The sequence below is a fragment of the Cygnus olor genome, chromosome 12 (assembly GCF_009769625.2).
Source record: "Cygnus olor isolate bCygOlo1 chromosome 12, bCygOlo1.pri.v2, whole genome shotgun sequence".
In the NCBI taxonomy this organism is placed as follows: domain Eukaryota; kingdom Metazoa; phylum Chordata; class Aves; order Anseriformes; family Anatidae; genus Cygnus; species Cygnus olor.
The window spans coordinates 20,939,223-20,958,342 of NC_049180.1; the positions used below are offsets into that span (position 1 = coordinate 20,939,223).

The following is a 19,120-nucleotide window of genomic DNA, read 5'->3' on the forward strand; positions in this document are numbered from 1 at the left end:
TAACATACGGCGATCCTTCTTACAGTCCTGCAGTTGTTTTGGGTAACCAAATAATTGTCACTAGGGTCTCCTGCAAATGGTGGGGTGTGACTGACTGTTGTTCTTCCGATCCTAAGGGTGCCTTTGAGACAGGGGAAGAGCTGTGGGGCTGGATGAGACAAGGTACAACCTGACAGTTCTGTGGGGTTCACCTGTCTCAGCACCCGCAGGCGACACTCCCTTTGGCAGCAGCGGGAGGAACGAGGAACGGACCCACCTTTTCTTTGGGTGCATGAGGGACGATAATCTGCACAGCAATAATAGCTGTGATCCCTGTCTTCCTCTCCAGCAGAAGAGGTTCTGGCAAGGTTTCCACACCACTGCCACTGAGAGAGGGCAAGCCCCTTTGCAGGTTGGCCAGAGGACCTCATCCTGCAGCTTGCTAACATGGCTGCTGGCGGATAAGATGAGGACTTCAGCTTCCAGCAGTCTCTGTCTTTTAACCTTTTATTAACACCATCATTTATTCAGCAAACAGTTATGAAAGAAGTAATTTTGTATTAGGAGGAACTGCGGATTTAGAGACTTAAAAAGAAGAGTATTACAAGTTTGGTTGTGGTGATCTTTTGAAAGATAGTAACTTGTAATTCCTAGTTTTTTAGACTGTAACTTTTGCATTTATTGCTAATTTTCTGCACTGCTCTAAACACACTGTGTGCATCTACTTTAAAATTTGTTAGTGCCATTTACATACATAGTATTTGCAGTTCAATTCATCCTCTTGCAGACCTAGTAAAACATTTTTTTCCTAGAGGTCCTGCAGAGGAGCTGGCACAAGGCATCCACCAACAGTTTGTCCTCCATGTCCCTGTATCCTGCTGCCCATTTGCTGCACTATCGCAATATGTGTTTTGCAAAAAACTGCTGTCCATTGTTTGAAAACGTGAATTTCAAAGTCCTCATCTTTTTTGGTTTGCACTCAAGGGAAAAAATAATTATGGGCTTTTAAAACAATAAAATGTCAATGTGTTTTAAACATGACCATGTCAGGCTCAAAAATGTTTTTCAAAAGCATATCCATTTGTTTAATTTGAATAAGAACATACTTAATTTCATGGTAATTTGGTTAAAGCAGTTATTTTTATTAATGTGTTATTGAGCTAGAAGCTGAGGGCACTGGTCAGTTTGCTACTGTATAACTCACTCGCTCGGAGAATGAAGTCTAACAGTACAAAGGGGAGAACTTGTATGTGCTATTTGGGCATCACAAAGGTATATTTGATCTGTGTTCGTATTTTATTCAAAGTAAGGAGGGGAAAAAAACAAAATGCTCAGACTGCTGATTTCTGCAGAAAAAATCTGCAAATGAACTGTTCTATTAGCACAAATGTACAAAAGTCTTTAGAACCTCTCTCTTCAAAAGCATAATTAGGTATTTATTTCAGACATACTAACATCTTTGCAGTAGCTAATAAGATGCAGCCCATTTGAATATTAATATAATAAATGATTAAATTAAACAGCAAGATTCAGACTCAGAAATAGCCTTTATAGGTCCCAGGGGGTCACTAAAACTGTATTCCATTTCTTCCTACAGTTAACATAGTACAAGGGACATGAATGCGTAAAGCAATATTTGTCTTATGAAACATGGAGTTTTATATTGTGCTATTCAGTTTTATTACTCCACAGTTTGAAGCGGAGGCCTGTGATGAAGTCACCATGCTGGGACCCAACAGCAACTCTTCCTGTTTCAGTGCTTTTTGGCATCCTAGTGACGCATCGCTGCTTTGGCAGATGCAAACCTCGTGGCAGGCTACATATAAATAGGTTAACAATGGTGGCATGTGATAAACTAATAACACCACACACAAAAACTTGTCGTAAAGTAAATGGCTTAGGAATTTTTCATCTGTACATTATTACGTATTTATTATTAATAATATGTACCTAATAACGTGCAGAATTAATACCAACAGTGCTAGGATGATCGGTTGGGCTTATATTTTTTCCCCTCTACACCAGATAAAAGAAAAATAGGCAAAGTAGGCAATTATAATTGGCCATTATTCCAATAAAGGTTTTTCCCTTCTCAAATTAGTCCATGAAAACTGCACACAATCCAAATCCCATGAACCTGAGAGGTCTTAATAAACATCTGGTCCTGGTTTTTGCTTAATTAGCAATCCTTAGTTTGGACTGAAGGCTGTTTGTGTAAAACAAAACACACATACACACACACACATACACACATGCGTGCACACTCTCCCTCTTCGTAACAATACTAAAAAAGAGGGGGTTTTGTTTTGTGAGCCACAGCCCTTCAGCAGTCCAAACCAGCTTCTTGTAAGTGCTCCATGGGAGAATTGAATTTTTAAGTCCTATAATTTGTCAACACAGCAGAATAAAATGAAAGCTATTTGGATTTGTCTGTTTCTGTTCATTTTACCAGACTAATGTCACCTCAATCAGACCTGCAAAATCCCTGTATTTTACTGGAAGCAAAATTACCATTTTTAAATGCAAAAAGAAATTGCGTACTTACTACAGGTTACTGAAAAATGCCATTTTATTATTCTTAGCATCCAAAATCTTACAGCACCATCTCTCTAAGGAGCAGCATTGGCAGCAAGGTAATGGATAAACATGCAACTGGGCTTGCAAGACTATACTGTCTAAATTAGATAAAAGAAAAGTAGGAAGAAAACTCCAAGATAAGTGGTACAAAGTAAATCAAAACAAATCATCTTACCAAACTTTATTCGCATCTGATACCATTTTTAGAAATTAAGGTCAGTTTTGTGGAACTAATAGGGAGTTACACCTATATATCTTGGGCACCATGACAATGCTTGAGAGGAAGATTTATACACTATGGTTGCAGATGCAGAAGAAAGATATGAGAGATCAAATGGAAGTGCATGATAACAAATGAAAAATGGTCCCCACAGCCCATAAATTAATTGAGAAAAGAAGGTTGTCATTATTTGAACATGCTTTAAAATAAGGTATGGGGTCCAGATGGCAGAGAATAGATAGGCCAACAAAGTTTGAGTAATTGATGACTTAAAAATAAAACAAGATCTTAAAGAAATGAATCATGTTGGGAGAGTTAGAGGAGGAATATTAGATGAAAAAGCACAAAAACTCCTCGAAAATTCAGAGCAAAAATCAAAGTATAGGAAAACAGACACATTTTTTCGTGAAGGATCTAAATAAATGTAAGTAATAAATATTTCAGGCAGCAATTGTATCCCCATTAAGGACACTTTTCTATTGTCATTTCATTAACCTATTCAGCTTTGTTTTTGTGATTTTATCTCTCTCTTCTGTGGTCTAGGATTTTTTAGGAATGAACTGAAAGAAATTAGCAAAGCCTGTGCTATAAAAATCACAATTACCATTTCTACTCCCATCACTGTTGTTAGCTCAGAAGGTCATTGCAAAGAGCCCGTTGGTAAACAGAGATGCTTTCCAGAGCTCAGTGCCTGCACTTACAGTATCTTATTTCCAGCAGCACAGCTTCTTGTTCAGGTTAAAACCAAACCCTTCTTTGCCTCATTTGCAGGTTAGCAGGGTCAGGCAGGTCAGGGAGGAAGTGCTAACACTCACATGCATTTTATTGTTTGTTTGTTTGTTTCATGTTTTTCTTCCCCTCTCTCTATTCTTGGTCTTCAGTCCCACACTGAAGGAGTAGAAGCATGTGCCTTTAAACAGCACTTCAGTATTATGCAATGTCACGTAATAAATAAATAAACTAGGTACAATTTTATTTTTGCCTTTGAAATTTCACCCATTGAGAACAGGAAAACAGCTGTATGGGATAGGGTGTTTGTGTGTGCAGATGTGTATGACATGTTTGCATACGTATCTGCACGTGTGTGTGTGTATGCATGTGTGCATTTTCCACTTTTATCATTCTTCAGAACATTAAAGCATTTAGTACTTTGGAAGGCACTCATCCAAACAGAGCTCCATGTAAACGCACTGTGTACAAGCCAAGAAAGAACGGCTTCAGGCTGATAGAAACCTCAGAAGTATGTTAAATCATAGTACTCAACTGTTCCTCATTAGAACACTCTTCATTTCTTTTTTTTTCCTTCCACTTAGAAAAAAAAAATTCCTCAAAGCCACTTACTTCGATGCTACACTCTAGGAGCATATTATGAATATTCAGATTGGAAATAGAGCACCATCTAATAATGTGCAACACAAAGGAGCCCTGAAATGTATTCAGCCTCTTATTTACATTGTTATGAGAGATATTGCATTATCAAACAATGGCTCTATTCCACACTGTATCCGCTACCCCTCACATTAGGCTCCTTGGGAACTTATTGTTGATGACAAAAATGCATCTAATGAGAGAATGCAGACTTGCTAAATGTATAGGTAAGCTATATTGCCTATAAGAAAGATAGCCCTAAAGGAAAAAACATCAAAGCCTGAGAGCTGATTTAAGTGCAACTGAGATGAGAAGAAAAGCAAACTTGGGGACCTTCCCATCACTGTACACAATTATGTCATTAAGGTGCATTAATCTCAAAAAAGATACATACAGGAAAAGTAAAACATGCCCCTCACTGTGGAAGGCAAGCAAAAAGGCCTGAAAATATTCAGAAGACAGAAATATACAGGCAACAAACATTTCAAGGGAAAGATAGTTGCCAGCAGGATTGATTTGAATACTCAAACCAGTGATTTATTTTTCATGCTTCTCATAAAAAGGAGAGATTCTTTCTTCCCCTCCTCTCTCCCTCACTCTCGCGCTCACTCGCTCTTTCCCAGACAGTAGAAAGGATGGGATGAGAATCGCCCATTGAGCAATGGCTGCCCTTTCACAGGCACTACAAATGAATGCGGGATGCTGGAGAGACCAATTCAGACACTTCGCAAGGAGTATATCAAAAATGGGATAATCCACATCCTTTGCATTTGTAATGGAAGAAAGGGAAAAAGGACAATTTCATTAAAAGTCCAGCCTCTGTAAAGAGAATGTTAAATAGTTTCATACCCAAAACCTGAACTGCTTTGAATGCAAGTCCTGCTTTGCCCTTAACTGAAATGAAATTTCACAAATCCAGCTGTACATATAGAATGAAAATGAGAGACAAAATATTTACTCATGGACTCAACAGTCCTTTTTTTAAGAGGGAGGGGGTTAACTATTGATTTTTTTAACAACATAAATTTAGCATATTTCACATGATCCATTACGTTCCTTAGAACCATTATGATGCAGTTTACATGATTTATTCAGAATAAGGTCCACTTTTAGCTATATTTAAGTCTCCTATTTGTTACTTAACATGTGTTTAATGTTTTCTGTCCCTGCTGTGCACAGCTGCAAGCTGCTATTTTTTGGCAATTTTTGTGACTGTAAAGTGATTTGTGTCTTTGAATCTCACCTTTCTATTCTATGGCCTGCTGTTTGTGGTTTTTTTTCTAAACTTTAAGAAATAATTTGCACTGCATTATGACCTTTACTTCACTTCATGGAAGTAAACATGAAGTCTAAAAGGACCATTAAAAAATCATGGCAGATATCCTTATGGGATAGATACAAGGACATGTATGTAATTGATTTAGCATTTTTTGACACTGTACTTCAAAGTAGTTTAAGAAAAACCCTCTAAAAATTCAGTAATGACATACGAACTACTAATTGAGTGCTGGCAAACACTTCACTCATCACTTACAGCCTAGGCACATAAATCTTCCATGGCAGGGAATCTTCCATATTGTACAACTTCATTATGATTTTTTCAGTTGATCTCTATTAGAAGAAATCTAACCAGAAAAAATAAGTTATTATTGTACAGTATATTTATAACATCCTACTTATTTCTACAATAATCAATCAAGCAGAGCATGATTCTGAAGTCCCACAGGTACATACAAATGATTGAGGGGAATTCTGCATCAAAAGAATGGTCACAATGTAAGGATTCTGGAATTTCAATTGGCTTCCTGGAAGCAAAACTTTTAAAAGCTGTAATAATGAATGATGGCAAAGCATGACAGCAATAGCAATGCAATTACCATTTTTGTTTTGCTTTGGTTTGTTTTTGTTAGTATTAAACGGGACTTTCCCAAACATGGCTAGGAGCAATTGTGAAAGTTTGCATTCATCTCCAGCCACAGTGTTTAGGCACAGTTGGTATCACCAGACCAGATCCTGGCCAGACTTGATCCCAGCCAGACCTGATCCCCCACACTGCTCCCCAAGGAGCAGGAGGAGCTGCTCAGCACCCTATGGTATGAGTCCCCGTGGCCACATATGAAACCATCAATAAAAGGCACTCCAAAAGGACCTAATCACCAGACACTCACCTGTACGTCCCAACCCACTTCAGCTGGACAAGACACCTTCACAGATTAGCGCTGCCTCATCCAGTTATGGCTTTTCATCCCCAGCTCAGCCTGCAGAAAAGGGCAGCCTTCCCAGCAGACTTCATCTTTTCATCTGCTGTTTTCCTTCAGTCACCTCTTGATTTCGAGGAAATGAATCAGTTCTCTCTTGCAAATGAGAATCTACGTATAATTCATGGGCAATGAATGTGCAATGTTCATATAATGGTCTAAAAAGGCAGTTAGCAGTGCATGATGCATATGCTGGTACCTATTCCTTTTTTTATGTGGAGTGAAATGGGAGTGCTTTGCGGTGTGCTGAAACCTCAGAGATTCATGCTGGGGAGTCACTCTCTTTTTTTGGAAGGCTCATATTCCACATCACCAGTAAATATAAGCAAGTGAAACACTGTTGGGAGTATTGAGGGTATTTGTCGTCACTCTTTGCAATATCTCTGAATAATTTCAGTGTCTATCAAGATGCTGCTTTAATTGATAGGAGAGCATTTCCCCCTAACAATTTTAAGCAAATATAGTAGGTAAAAATGACCATGTAAATTTGAATATGTTTACCTGTAAGTGGCAAACTTAGTAACTTCATTTATCTGATTTTAATGAAAATGGAAAATGTACTGCTATATGACTATATTTAAAAAGTAAAATATACCAGTTATTACTGTTTGATGTATGTTTCCCATCCTTTTATAGGACCTATAAGAGAAAGCCATGTTGAAACAGTTTAATGCAGCGCCTTTAACTTATCTAAACCACATTCAACTGACTGCACTGGGAAAATTGAATCTTTTCCTCACAATCTTAGTGACATGAAAAATATATAATACAATAAATGATTAATGCAGTTATAAACTACACCTGAGATAAGATTTAAGTATTCATATTTCTATCATGTTAATACAACACGATAAACCCATGAAGCAAACTTGACCATAGCATTTGTTATTCTGTCCAGTGTTCAATTATTCTTTGTCCAAATACAATTTAGGGGCTTGCTGGAATACATTCTCTGGGTATGAAACATTATGTGCTACAGTGAGATAATCAAAGCAGTGGTCAGCAACTGTAGACCTTGATGCAGTATACACAGAGCTGCAAAACAAAAGGGAGCCCTGAATATAACCACATGCAGGTTTTTATTTGGGTTGTCCAACATATGTCATTTACACGTGAAAGCATTATTTTTCCTTGCTTTCCTTACATTTCACTGGAAGCTTTATATTTTTAGGTAAATCTGAATTGAGGTAATCACAGATATGCTTAGCAACTAGCCAAGCAGTTTCAAACCACATTTCTTTAATAACCAAGCTATTTTTCTAATTTGTGCAGTAAGGGTCAAAATCTGCCTGTGGGAAACACATGTATACAACTCTGAATGGTATCAAGATTTTAAAAAAAAAGAGCCTGCAGTGATGACCACTTTGTTTCTTTGATGGGCATTTCATCACAAGGATCCCATACCTCCATGTAAATAATAACCACTTGTACTGTAGACAAGCAGCATGTCTAGCAGGCAGAGCACAAAATTGGGAGCCAGGATGTGAAACCTGTGGTTCTGATTAAGCCAGCAGCTTTAGGTTACTTGAGGAATAAGCTTGCCAAACTTCAAAATGAGTATAAAACTCCATTTTCAAAGGTGCATTCATACCCTTGAATGAAAGGTAAGATAACTCTGAAATTAGATAAGATTAAAAGGTTATGAAGATATTCCAGAAGTTTAACCCGCCTCTAAGTAAGGGGTTGGAGCAGAAGACCTCCAGAGGTCCTGTTCAACATAAATTATTCTACGACTCAATGATTTCAGCGTCTGGCAGAACTGGGTTTAAAACGGCTGCCACTCCAAGCCCTTTTCCCACAGCTCCAGCCCTTAACATATCATCCATACATAGCCACCCCAGATGTGTCTCATACCATGTTGACGCACTTAAACAAGCCATGTGTAGACAGAAGTCTCCTCAGGACCAGCTGAAAATTCTCTTAACTCTCCTAAAGGTTGGTGGCTTCTGAGCTGGAACCAATGACAAAACCTACAGGTTGTTTAAGAGTTATTCAGAAAATAATGTTGAAAATTATTAGAATTTAACAATGGAAAAAGTATATTCTTTTGTCAAAGCTTTCATTGAAAAATTAAATTGCCAAGAGTTTTTCTGTTCTTATTTGCCCCCCAAATCAGCTGTCAGCTGAAGAGCATTTGATGAAAACATATTTTTGAAGTGAGTATAGAAGCCAGCTGGGACAGCCAAGTAAGGCCCTTTGCTAAACTAATCTGTCACTGACTAAGGTTTGGATGGGCAAGTATTCAGGGTGATCTGAGGTTTGCCTAGCTTTCAGAATGGTAGGTAGGCTTAATATCCATATTAAATAAATAAATCTGACAGAATTAGAATAGAATATGATACACCTTTCTGTGTGGAGTTGTTTTCCCCAAAGCATCCACAAGCTCTTCTTCCATTAAGTAAGTCTTAAGAACACAAAGAGCATCAAAAAGGATAAGCACAAATGAAATACTTCCCACTACCTGTGTAAAATTTAAGTAGAGTATAATAATTCTTTATTTCAATGATGTTAGTTTTATGGTCTCGTTCACTTTCTATTCGATCAGAACTATGGCATATAATAGCTATCAGCATTTCAAATGAGAAACCATATACGTTTGTGTATGTACCAGGATACTCACTGTTGCAGTGGTAGTGTTAGTAACCAGACATTTTTATTTAAGAATAAAAGAGCTGACACAATTGGGCAGCCCTAGCACACAGACACCATTACTGCTCTGATAAAACAGTGCCATATACAGCTGTTTAATTAGGTATTGACGTGCACATTTGCCTCTATAGGCACCGATAGTAACTCCATGTTTATTTTTCTGTGTGTACTTTCATGTATATATGTAAATCTGACCTGCGATAAATATTTTATTTCTCTCCAGCTCTCCTGGTTTACTTTCATGCTTGTTGCACAACTTCTACAAATACAAATGGTTTTACTTCATGAGCAAAATACATCAAGTATCTTTCTTTTTGTAATACATTTGCATTTCTCAGGTTTTCTAGCTTGGTCTGTATTACTCTTAGTGACGCAAACACTTGAGACTTAAAGTCCTCACAGCAATCTTACAACAATTTGAAAACACGCCTATGATAATCCTATTATCACACAAGCTTGCAGTGACAAAATGATCTCAGTGCAAGTCTGCAATGACCCTTTGGAAAGCAATACCGTTATAATGTGAGATTATACAGGTAAAATGAATTCCATGAAAACACACACTGTGTTTGAATTTCTGTGTGGAGTCCTGGTGAAATGATAAAATCAAGTTCACATTTATGCTATGTTATGTTTATGTTAAATGCAATGGTAAGATGGGAGGAGCTGTGTTCAAAAAATATGTAGCAAGACTGGTGTAAAATACAAAAGGTGTGAAGCAAGTCCAGAGTGAAAGTTCAACCGATTTACAGAAAGGAGCTCAAGAGATTTGTTCAGGTGTCGTTGGTCTATGAGTGGTGCGAAGGCTGTATGCCAGCAACTCCAGTACATCAAAGCTGCCCAGCAGATCAGGCGCATCCAGCGACGGAGCCGAAAACCTCTGCAGTGCTACACAGCCATGTCGCCTGCCCGTCTGTGGCCACCCAAGGCAACTTTCTCAACGTTTGTGAAGAGCTGTTATCCAAAGCCATGTTCAGCCTCCCACCAGTGCAATGATGATTACTGTTTATCATGCCTTCCAACGCTCAAAAGGGCAAAGTGAAATCAGCGCTGAATTCATTAATTTATCAATTAAAAGAGGAGAGGGGAATACATCAGCAGCCTCCAGAAATGGTCAGGCAGAAGCATATTCTGCATAAAACATTACACCTCCTCCTGCTGGAGCAGAACAGACCCAGGGGGTGTGCAGAGGTAGGAGCCCGACTCTATGACTTTGGCCAAGGAAGCAGGAAATGTAGAGGTGCTTCCTCAGGGAAACAGATGCTCTCCTGCCCCTGCTTTTGATTTTATTCAGCTTAACACAGTTTTCATTATAACACCAACACACAGAAAATCAACAGGGGCACCCAGGCATTGCTTAGGCAAAAAGCCATTTCGCTGGGCTGGCCTGCAGCACATATGGGTGAGGCAAGCTTCCCAGCTGGTGGCATAGCCTCGGGTACTGGCACTCCTGGTGAGCCACCCCTGGCTTCTCTGTATTGTTTTTTTTTGTTCAGATGTGTGGAGAGCACAAACACATAATGCAATATGCTGGCTAGTAATGAGTGGAATCAATCTCACACAGCATTAAATAGGTAAAGTCAGGTATCTAACCTGCACTACTCACTAAGCTACATCTTATTTTATAATCAGTGAAGACTATAAATCCATTTCATTTGACCAATGCTAAGACTGTCTTAGCACAAACTGCCCTGTTTCACTCCACTGACTTTAAAGGGTAGCTAGCTCAGACTTAATTGTCTAACTTTTAGATATCAAAGTCAAGGAAGATTAATATTATATATCCAGTATTCCATGGATGTCAAACTGAAATGAGCAAAAAGTAAGGAGAAAGTAGTCAAACTATTTAACCTTTTGATAATTAGGAACCATAAGATGTTTACTTACAGAATATGCCTTTCAGAAATAACTTAAATAAATCTGTGAAGCTGTCAACTATTGCAGATGCTTTGTATCTACATCTGTAGGGGTTTCATAACACTTATTAAAAGCTTCAGACATCTTGCTTGGGAAAGCCCTTCTAGATGAAAAGGTGACTTCCAGGGATAGCTTGTTCTAATAGCTTTTTGGGTTGAAAGTATGACTGCCTGTGTGGACTTGAAGTAAACAGTGAGGGAGAGTCCATAAACCTTAATGGTATAATTGAGAATGATCTGGCAGCAGTGGTGTCATATCTGGGGATGAGCCACTGCATGTCCCCTACAATCAGTCTTACAGGTAACAGTTATCTGAGAAATTAAGGGAGAATTTCCTGTGTGTCATTAGCCCCCTCTGAAGACAAGATGAATGGGAGGTATTTAACGAGAGTAGCTCAAGACTTGACAAATTCAAGTAAAGAAGAGGCCAAACAAAGTCCCAGTTCCTCACACATGAACAATTTTCCCAGCCAACCAACACGCTGCAGTAACAGAAAATCAAGGAAAGCTTTCCTATGTTATTGCTTTTACAAGTGTCTTAAAGTGATTGACAGCGTTCATATTCTCATTATGGCATCTGCAGATAATGAGGTATCTCGGCACAGGAATATCCACTGCTTGAGCATGCCAGGAATATTATCACTGACGTTTGAGCAAAAACATTGCAATTCCACACAATACCTCTACATCTTAGAAACGTCAAAACACAGCCAGATGCTGGAGCCATGGCTTCTGAAATCACATGGGTGAGCTGGTATCTCTTAAAAGAATTATTATGGTTGGAATGTATCTATTTAGCCACTCAGGATCATGGGTTTTAATTCTGCAGATAAGAGCAAGCTCCCCCCAGAATCTGAAGACTCACCTCCCTTTCTCCTTTTGAAATCTTCATAATTTTCTACAAACAAGGCTTAAAAAATGTCTTAAGTGCTGTGAGGAACTTTCTGATCCAAGGAAGGGAAGTGTGCTGCCTGATGGGGAGACCCGCTGGGCACCAGGCACAGGGACACTGAGTGAGCAAGCTGTTCTACCCTGCTCCAGGGAAAGTGTTCTGAATACTGAAGAGGTTTACACCAAATAATCAATGGAGAAGTGCTGGAAATGCATGTCTTCTTCTCTCCTTTCACAGCTGACTGTAGATATGGAGAGGGCACTGCCAGCACCATCTCCCCCACTTCCCCTTGGGCTGTGTGAGATGCTGATGTTGGGACACATGCCTTTACCAACTACTTTTTCTCATCTTTGAACACACATCTGGCTTGGGTGGTCTTAGAATAGGAAGCAAGCACCGAATGTCCTTAAGAGGAACAGATGTCCTTAGCATGAAAGAAAGAAAGCAGGCCTTAGCATGCGTAACAGAGAGAAAGAATGTCTCTGAACGCATTTGTAATGGCTTTGGGCATTACAGCTGCTTTTTCCCCCCACCATGCTTCTGCTGTTTGACCCTCGTCCCAGCTAAAAGCACAAGGCATGGTAGGCATAAACTCATATTATCAGCTCTGCTGCTGAAATATCCACTGATCCACCACAGCCTTGCAGTTACACAGCCCACATGAGGACACCTATGAACAAACACAGAAAGATTTGCAGAAGGCCTTCATACTAAACTAGAAAAAGAATGCATAGGGTCACACATACGGAATTCATTACTACTTCCTTCTGCAGAAATCATTTCTGCAGCTCGATATCAAAACTTCAGTCAAATGTCCTGTAGAGACGAGGTACTTAAAAAATATCACTGTGGCTAAAGAGAAGATAGTAAAGATGTGAGATTGATCGCTAGTCCTTGGCGTCACCCATAATCTAAATTCCAGCAGGTGTACTGAAATGAAAATGTACACCAGAATATAGGATTAGGCTTTATACTCCTTTAAAAGACTTCTTAAAAAATCCATATTAAAATATCTAAACTTTTCATAGACAACAATTGAAAACAATCTCAGAGCAATAGGTTATTAAATCCATATAATATTGCATATTGATATTTCTCAGGGTTTTTTGTTTGTTTGTTTGTTTCATGGAAAAGTCTGAAAAATCATTGTCCTAGAAGAAAACTACAGATGGATTTCTGAAGTTAAACCAGTAAAAGCAATGCATTGTGAAAGGTCATACAACAGCCTGAAGTATAGTGTTTTGCTAAATACTAAATAAGCCTTGTTTAATTATGACAAGATGAAGGTCTTGTGGTTAGGACACCTTGTCAAATAGAGAAATTTCAGTTTAATGTGCTGTTCCAGCACAGCTTCTGAGTGTGACTTTGGCCATACCATTTAGTCTCCATTTCCCATCTGCAAAATGGAAACATGATTCCCTTCACATATTCTTGGTGTGGTTGGTCTACTGAGGCAGCAGTTGTATTCCTTCCACACAGAGCAAAGACTCTTAAGTTGGTTAGGTCTCCATGTATGCCTCCATGTCTGGCTGCAATGCAGAAAATAATGCATTAAATGAAAGAGTCATTTTTTCAGAATTACAGGAGAATTCAGTAAAACAAGTACCAAAAGTATTAATCTGTTAAATTTCTAGCACCTGTCTGGAATGGTATCATACTTCTGTTAAAATTGGTCTACCTTATGAAGATAATAAATCCTACATTTTCATGACTTTTTTTCCTCCTTGTGCTCGAGAGATTTCTTATTATGCTTTGTGACCAAGCGCCACACTAAATGTTGAGCCCTTTCTTCAGGTTGTAGCTAAAAGAGATGAAAATAATGATGTCTCATAATGACAGCTGTCAGAGGGGTCTGTGGGAATCAAACAGCTTTCTGGAAAACCCAGGGTACAAGCTGCTTGACCCAGTTGTTGCTGCCCCTGCACGGCCCAGCCACTGACTTGCACACCAGGAGTCTACCCCTGCACTGGCTGATGCAGAGGCAGTGTGGGACAGGCGGTGAGAGAGCAGGGCAGCTGCAAATGAAAATCACCCTGGGGAGGGTTACAACTAGATAAAGTTTCGACAATAAGATTCCAGAGACTGCTGACTGGAGAAAAGCTCAATATTTTAGTCTCAGTACAAATTTGCTTCAATCTTATACAACTCCCATGCAGCAGCATCCACAGCTGCATGCTGTAAACAACAAACAAATCTATTTCCATCAGCCCTGCTGATGCTATGAGAAAAGTGCCTGAGCATAAGACATGCACAGATGTAGAGTCTCACCTGAGCCTAGTGCTGCCCTCCATTTGGCCCCTCTAACTTAATATCGTTGTTACAAAGCTATTGGTCTCCTGGTAGCGAGCTGGCTCAATGCAGAGCCTCTTCTTCCAGCTAATCTGACAACTCCGATCCAAGAAGCATCAAGGGCCCAATTAAGAAGACACATCTTATCAAGGAGCTTATTTTGCATAACAGAATACAAATGACGAATAAAAATTTAATGTTTAATAACTTAGTACAAAGAGGGCTGTTGATATAGAATGCCTGGAATTTTTATGGCGGCTGTCAGACTTGTGATAAAACTGTTATATAGGAACACTTGGCAAAAAACAGCGTAGAATTTTTCAGTAATGGTGTGTGCATGATATTGCATTAATTCTTGATAGGAAAGTAACTGTAAGCCTGGGAATCAGCCAGTTTGAGTTTCACTGTAAGATGATTTTTTTATTATTTTTTTTTGAAGGACATCTAAATACATTTTAATGAAGAGTTAGCTGAAAGGATGGTTGGTACTTCATAAATGCATTTGTGTGTTTGCTGAAGTCCAGAAATTATAGGCAAACCATCATAATCCCTCTGGGTTCAGAATAACTTTGTCAAATTCAGTGATGTGGCTGCAGCTTGCTAGTAACCATCACTAATGGGTAGTAGAGAGTAAGCTTAAAGAGGAAGGAAAGGTTATCTATAAGGCTTCGCCTTTGCTGGGTAGGGGCATTTCTTCAATTTACTTAAACTGTGTGCAACAGTCGAACACGGATGTAGCTCTTTTCTGCCTCTAATGATCATAATCTGCAGGAAAGCTTGATTTGCCTTTGTTCTTACAATTGCAATTTATACATTAGAAGTCCTTCAGGATAATAAACAAGATATTTCTGTGCTTTAAGGTCTGATACAAAATAATAGTTCTCCAATCAGCAAGGATGCATTGTATTATCAAATAATTTATGCAACCCCTGTAACTAGCAAGTTCTGTAAATATGTAAATACCAAAGAGGGGGGAAAAAAAAAAAGTGTTCAGAATTCCTTTTAACCATTTTCATAAAGCTGATGCTCTTGCTCAGGTATGAAACACATCATATTCTGATGAATTTGCCATATATCCTAATACTTTTTGTAAAAAAATAAATAAATTAATTCATAATAATAATAATCTAAATATCTAAGTATAGAAATTAAGTCATCTTTACCAGTAAATGTCCATTAAATAATGCTAAAATAATGCTGAATTAGAGTGAAACTCTTTTAGAGGTACATCTCACATCCATATGAATACCAAATGAATTTCTTATTCATTCAATTCTATTGTATTAGTGTTATTGCAATGAATACTAAATGAATTTCTAATGATTGGATACTTAAAATAAAGTGTTACCCCTTTACAATAGTCATCAAACTTTAAGGACAATTTGAGATAAAAAAGACGATGTACTGGTGGGGAAAAAAAGGTTCAACTATATAGTTCAGACTATTGAAAGGTATAACTTATCTGATGATACTAATATTCAGATGCAGTCATATTAGAATTAATACTACAGGAGTGGACCCTTATACAGAGGATTTGTTGCAGAAATAAAATCTATCAGTAACAGTTTCATTGTTCCATCATTATGAACTCATTTGGTATTCACTGTAATAGCACTGATCATAATGAATTTGTTTGATATTCATGTGGCTCTCACATGCATTAACATAGGCTTTCTGTTGTAATTCAACATCCAACAAGCATTAGTTAAAGCAGACTGGTTTAGGCATTGACTAGTATTCTGCCACTGAAGTTTCCTTTCAGTTTATAAGCAGTTAAGGGATGCTTTTCTCTGTCTAATTCCTGGCTCCTTCTTTTCTCAGATACATTATTTTAGGCAGGAAAGCCTCCTAAAAGACCCCACACTGCCTTTTCATATGATCATAGGTGTGTGCCGTCTTATATCTCAGGCGACAAGCCAGAAAGCCAGAATTTTATCACCCAGGCACATTACCTCATTATCCCCTTGGCAATAGCGGCTTTGGCACAGCCTGGAGCTGGCAGGGTACCAAGGGAGCAAGAAATCCTGACTCCTGGTGCTAAATGGATTTTGTTGCTTTAGGTTCGGAAATGCCAGGACTTCACAAGCATTGAGTAATATTTATTTGGCAAAATGAACTCCTGCCCTTGCACTATCTTTCTCAAAGGAAATAACTCCATGGCAAAAAGCTGGGTAAATCTTTGGAAAGTTTTCATAAAGGAGGGAACTCGGCCAGGTTTTCAGCAGTTTTGACTTACTTGAAATGTTTTGGGCATTCCTCAGTCAAAGCTTGACTAACACTGGCTCTGGTGCGATTCAGCCTCAGTCGGGGTGTTAGACTCCATTTCCCCATTGTCTCTCTCTCTATTATATCTTCAAGAGACTATAGATGAGCAATAGATGAACTATAATAACTATTAACAAGAATTATAGCAATTTTTATGCATAAGTATTCAAAACACCAGGGGCCACACGCTCAGGTAATACACATGAATTCAGTTCATGTAATCAATTTGATTGTAGTAATTGGTAACATGAAATTAAAGAGTCAGGCAATCTGCTGATGCTATCAGCACTGCTGCTGTAACCCAAAGCATTTTCAAAATCCTGTCCCTGTTTCATTCTGGTGTCTCATGAAGGAGGTTTTTCTTTGGCTTTCCTGATTGCTATATACAAAGAATTTCTTCCTCTCTTACAACCCCCCTTTCTCCCTCCCTTCTCCCCATGACTAGGAGGGCCGCAGCGCACGGGGCGTCTTTTCCTCTCCTTGGGGCCTGGAGGTGTGAGGAGAAGGCGAAGGCTTCAGCAGAGACCTATTGGCTCCCAGAAACCTGGCATGAGAGCTACAAACCCTTCTCAGAAATACACTGTCCCCGGTTTGGAAGGCTGACCATAGGACTTGGGGAAGGCAGCTCCCTACCTGCTCTCTCAAAGCTGAATTAGGTCTGCAACAGGCTCCTCACCCTGGCCTCCTTCACAGCATAGACATCAGCAGAACCTACTCTTGTTCAGCCCCATGTAGAGGCTATTTGGGGTGGCTGTACCAGATGCCCAAAGCAGGCAGGCTCATTAGAACTTAAATTAGGAAAATACGTACATTAAACAGTGAGGGATGGGTTTGGATGCTTGGTGCCAGGCAGCAGGATACATACCTCTCTTACTGGGAGCAGCTGTGTGAGGCTGAACCCAGGAGGAGAGCAGGACTGGTCATGGGGAGAGAGGAGGAGCTGCCTGACAACAGCCAGCTGGGAAAGGCCAGAAAATCAGGATGACTTGGCCTAGGTCGGTTATTGGAGACAGACTCTGCTTGCTGCTCCTCTCCCCTGCAGTGCCCATGATGAAGGGCTGCTCTGTCCTTTGCAAAAATAAGGCTAGCAATGGCTGTGAGGGGCCTTGTTCCTTACAATTCAGCTTCCCTTTTGACTTGCTAGCAGGGTGAAATTCGTCAGGCTTCTTGGAAGCCCTGATAGATTTAAACACTGTTTAATTAATTTGATTTATGATATAACTGCACCACTGTGCTTGAGGGTTTAAGAGAATTCCACTTCCAGCATTTCTTTCTAAAAGGGATATCAGGTAAAAGTTTGCTGGGGAGGCAGCACTGCTCTGGTGGGAGGAAGAGGTGTGTCTGCAAGAGAAACACCAACCTAAGGTGCAGAGTCATCTACCTGCAGACTCTTCTGATGTGTGAGCAAAGCTATTTAAGTGCACAGTTACCAAACTTTTATCTACTAATGTTGTTCTAGATAGACAGACTTGAAGTTCAGCAGCACTAGTTAACGTATCTAGTTTTTGTGTTGCTTTTTTTTTTGTTGTTTTCTTACCAATGTTGTGTTTTTGACACAGAATTATCTCACGGGGCATGGAAAAAAAAATTATGTTCTTTCTTTTTACTTGCCTAACTGAAAATTTATCTGTCCTTTCTAAGCTGAGATTAAATGTTTCTTTTCATAAATGTAGACTTAAATGTGTTTTCCATTCTTTTTTTGTATAAATTATGTTTATGATTAGCTAATACACAAGTGAATATCTTATGGTGTAGAAGCAAAGAGAAAGGATTTAAGTAACTGACTATTTTAAACCATATTTTGTGACCAAGCACAAAGTTTGGCTGTGTTCAACAGCAAAAATGGTGGGCAGCGCTACCTAGCCACTGCAGGATACCTGTGATAATGTACTTGCATCACTTCACAGTTAAACTAAAGCAAACGTATGTCACTGCTGTGTGTGCTGTAACACCTGGGCACAATAGAATGTATTCATGGACTGTGCACCCATAAATCTTCATTTCCTAGTTTTGTGGGTTTGTCAGGCCTTTAAAGTTATTTAACACTCTTTTTGCGGTGATAAATAGGTACTGAGAGTGTTATAAATACTAACTTGTGTCTGAAAGTTAGGCTGTGAAGCTATCACCCAGGCTTATGGTGTCTGTGATTTTATATCCAGCTAACAAGTCACTTTCATGGGTCGGGACATCATCTGGAGTCTATGAATGTGTAAGAACCAACAGTTACTGTATATATGTTAGGTGCTGTTTGATTCATATATACAACACTTCTTTTAGAAAAAAGCATGGTAAGAATGTTCCTTGCTTTAGTTTAAAAAATAAAGACCATAGACCCTACTGGTGTCTGGCCTATCAGGAATTCATAATGAAAACAAATGTTCATTTTTTCTTTAAAAGTATCTCAAGTTAAATGATACTGACGCTTTCAATTTTTAACATCATAATCAATAAAGGCCGCTTATGCACACTTTGCAAAACCATCAGTTTAGAAGTTTGAAAAAAAAATCTGCATATGGCTGCAGCTTGCTGACTGCAAAGCTCTAGCACTAAATCTTCTGAGTTAAAGTTTTACTGGTGTGTTATGAGTAAAAATGCCTTGTCAGCCATCTGCCAGTTTTTCTCCTAACATCCATATTTTCAACCCTTGCTAAACATTGGGAGCATTTGGCCACAAGAGGCCAGCTCTACAATTAAACAGCCGAGCTCT

The 19,120-nt window shown here is 39.0% G+C and overlaps 1 long non-coding RNA gene across 1 annotated transcript; it reads right to left on the reverse strand.

Moving 5' to 3' along the window:
• Window positions 1-8,331: 8,331 nt before the first annotated feature.
• On the reverse strand, window positions 8,332-16,495 carry LOC121076662. The gene is made up of 3 exons (XR_005823655.1): window positions 16,385-16,495; window positions 13,235-13,388; window positions 8,332-8,372 (listed from the first exon to the last, which is right to left on the reverse strand). It is a non-coding gene; the product is annotated as an uncharacterized LOC121076662 (long non-coding RNA).
• Between the last annotated feature and the right edge of the window lie 2,625 nt (window positions 16,496-19,120).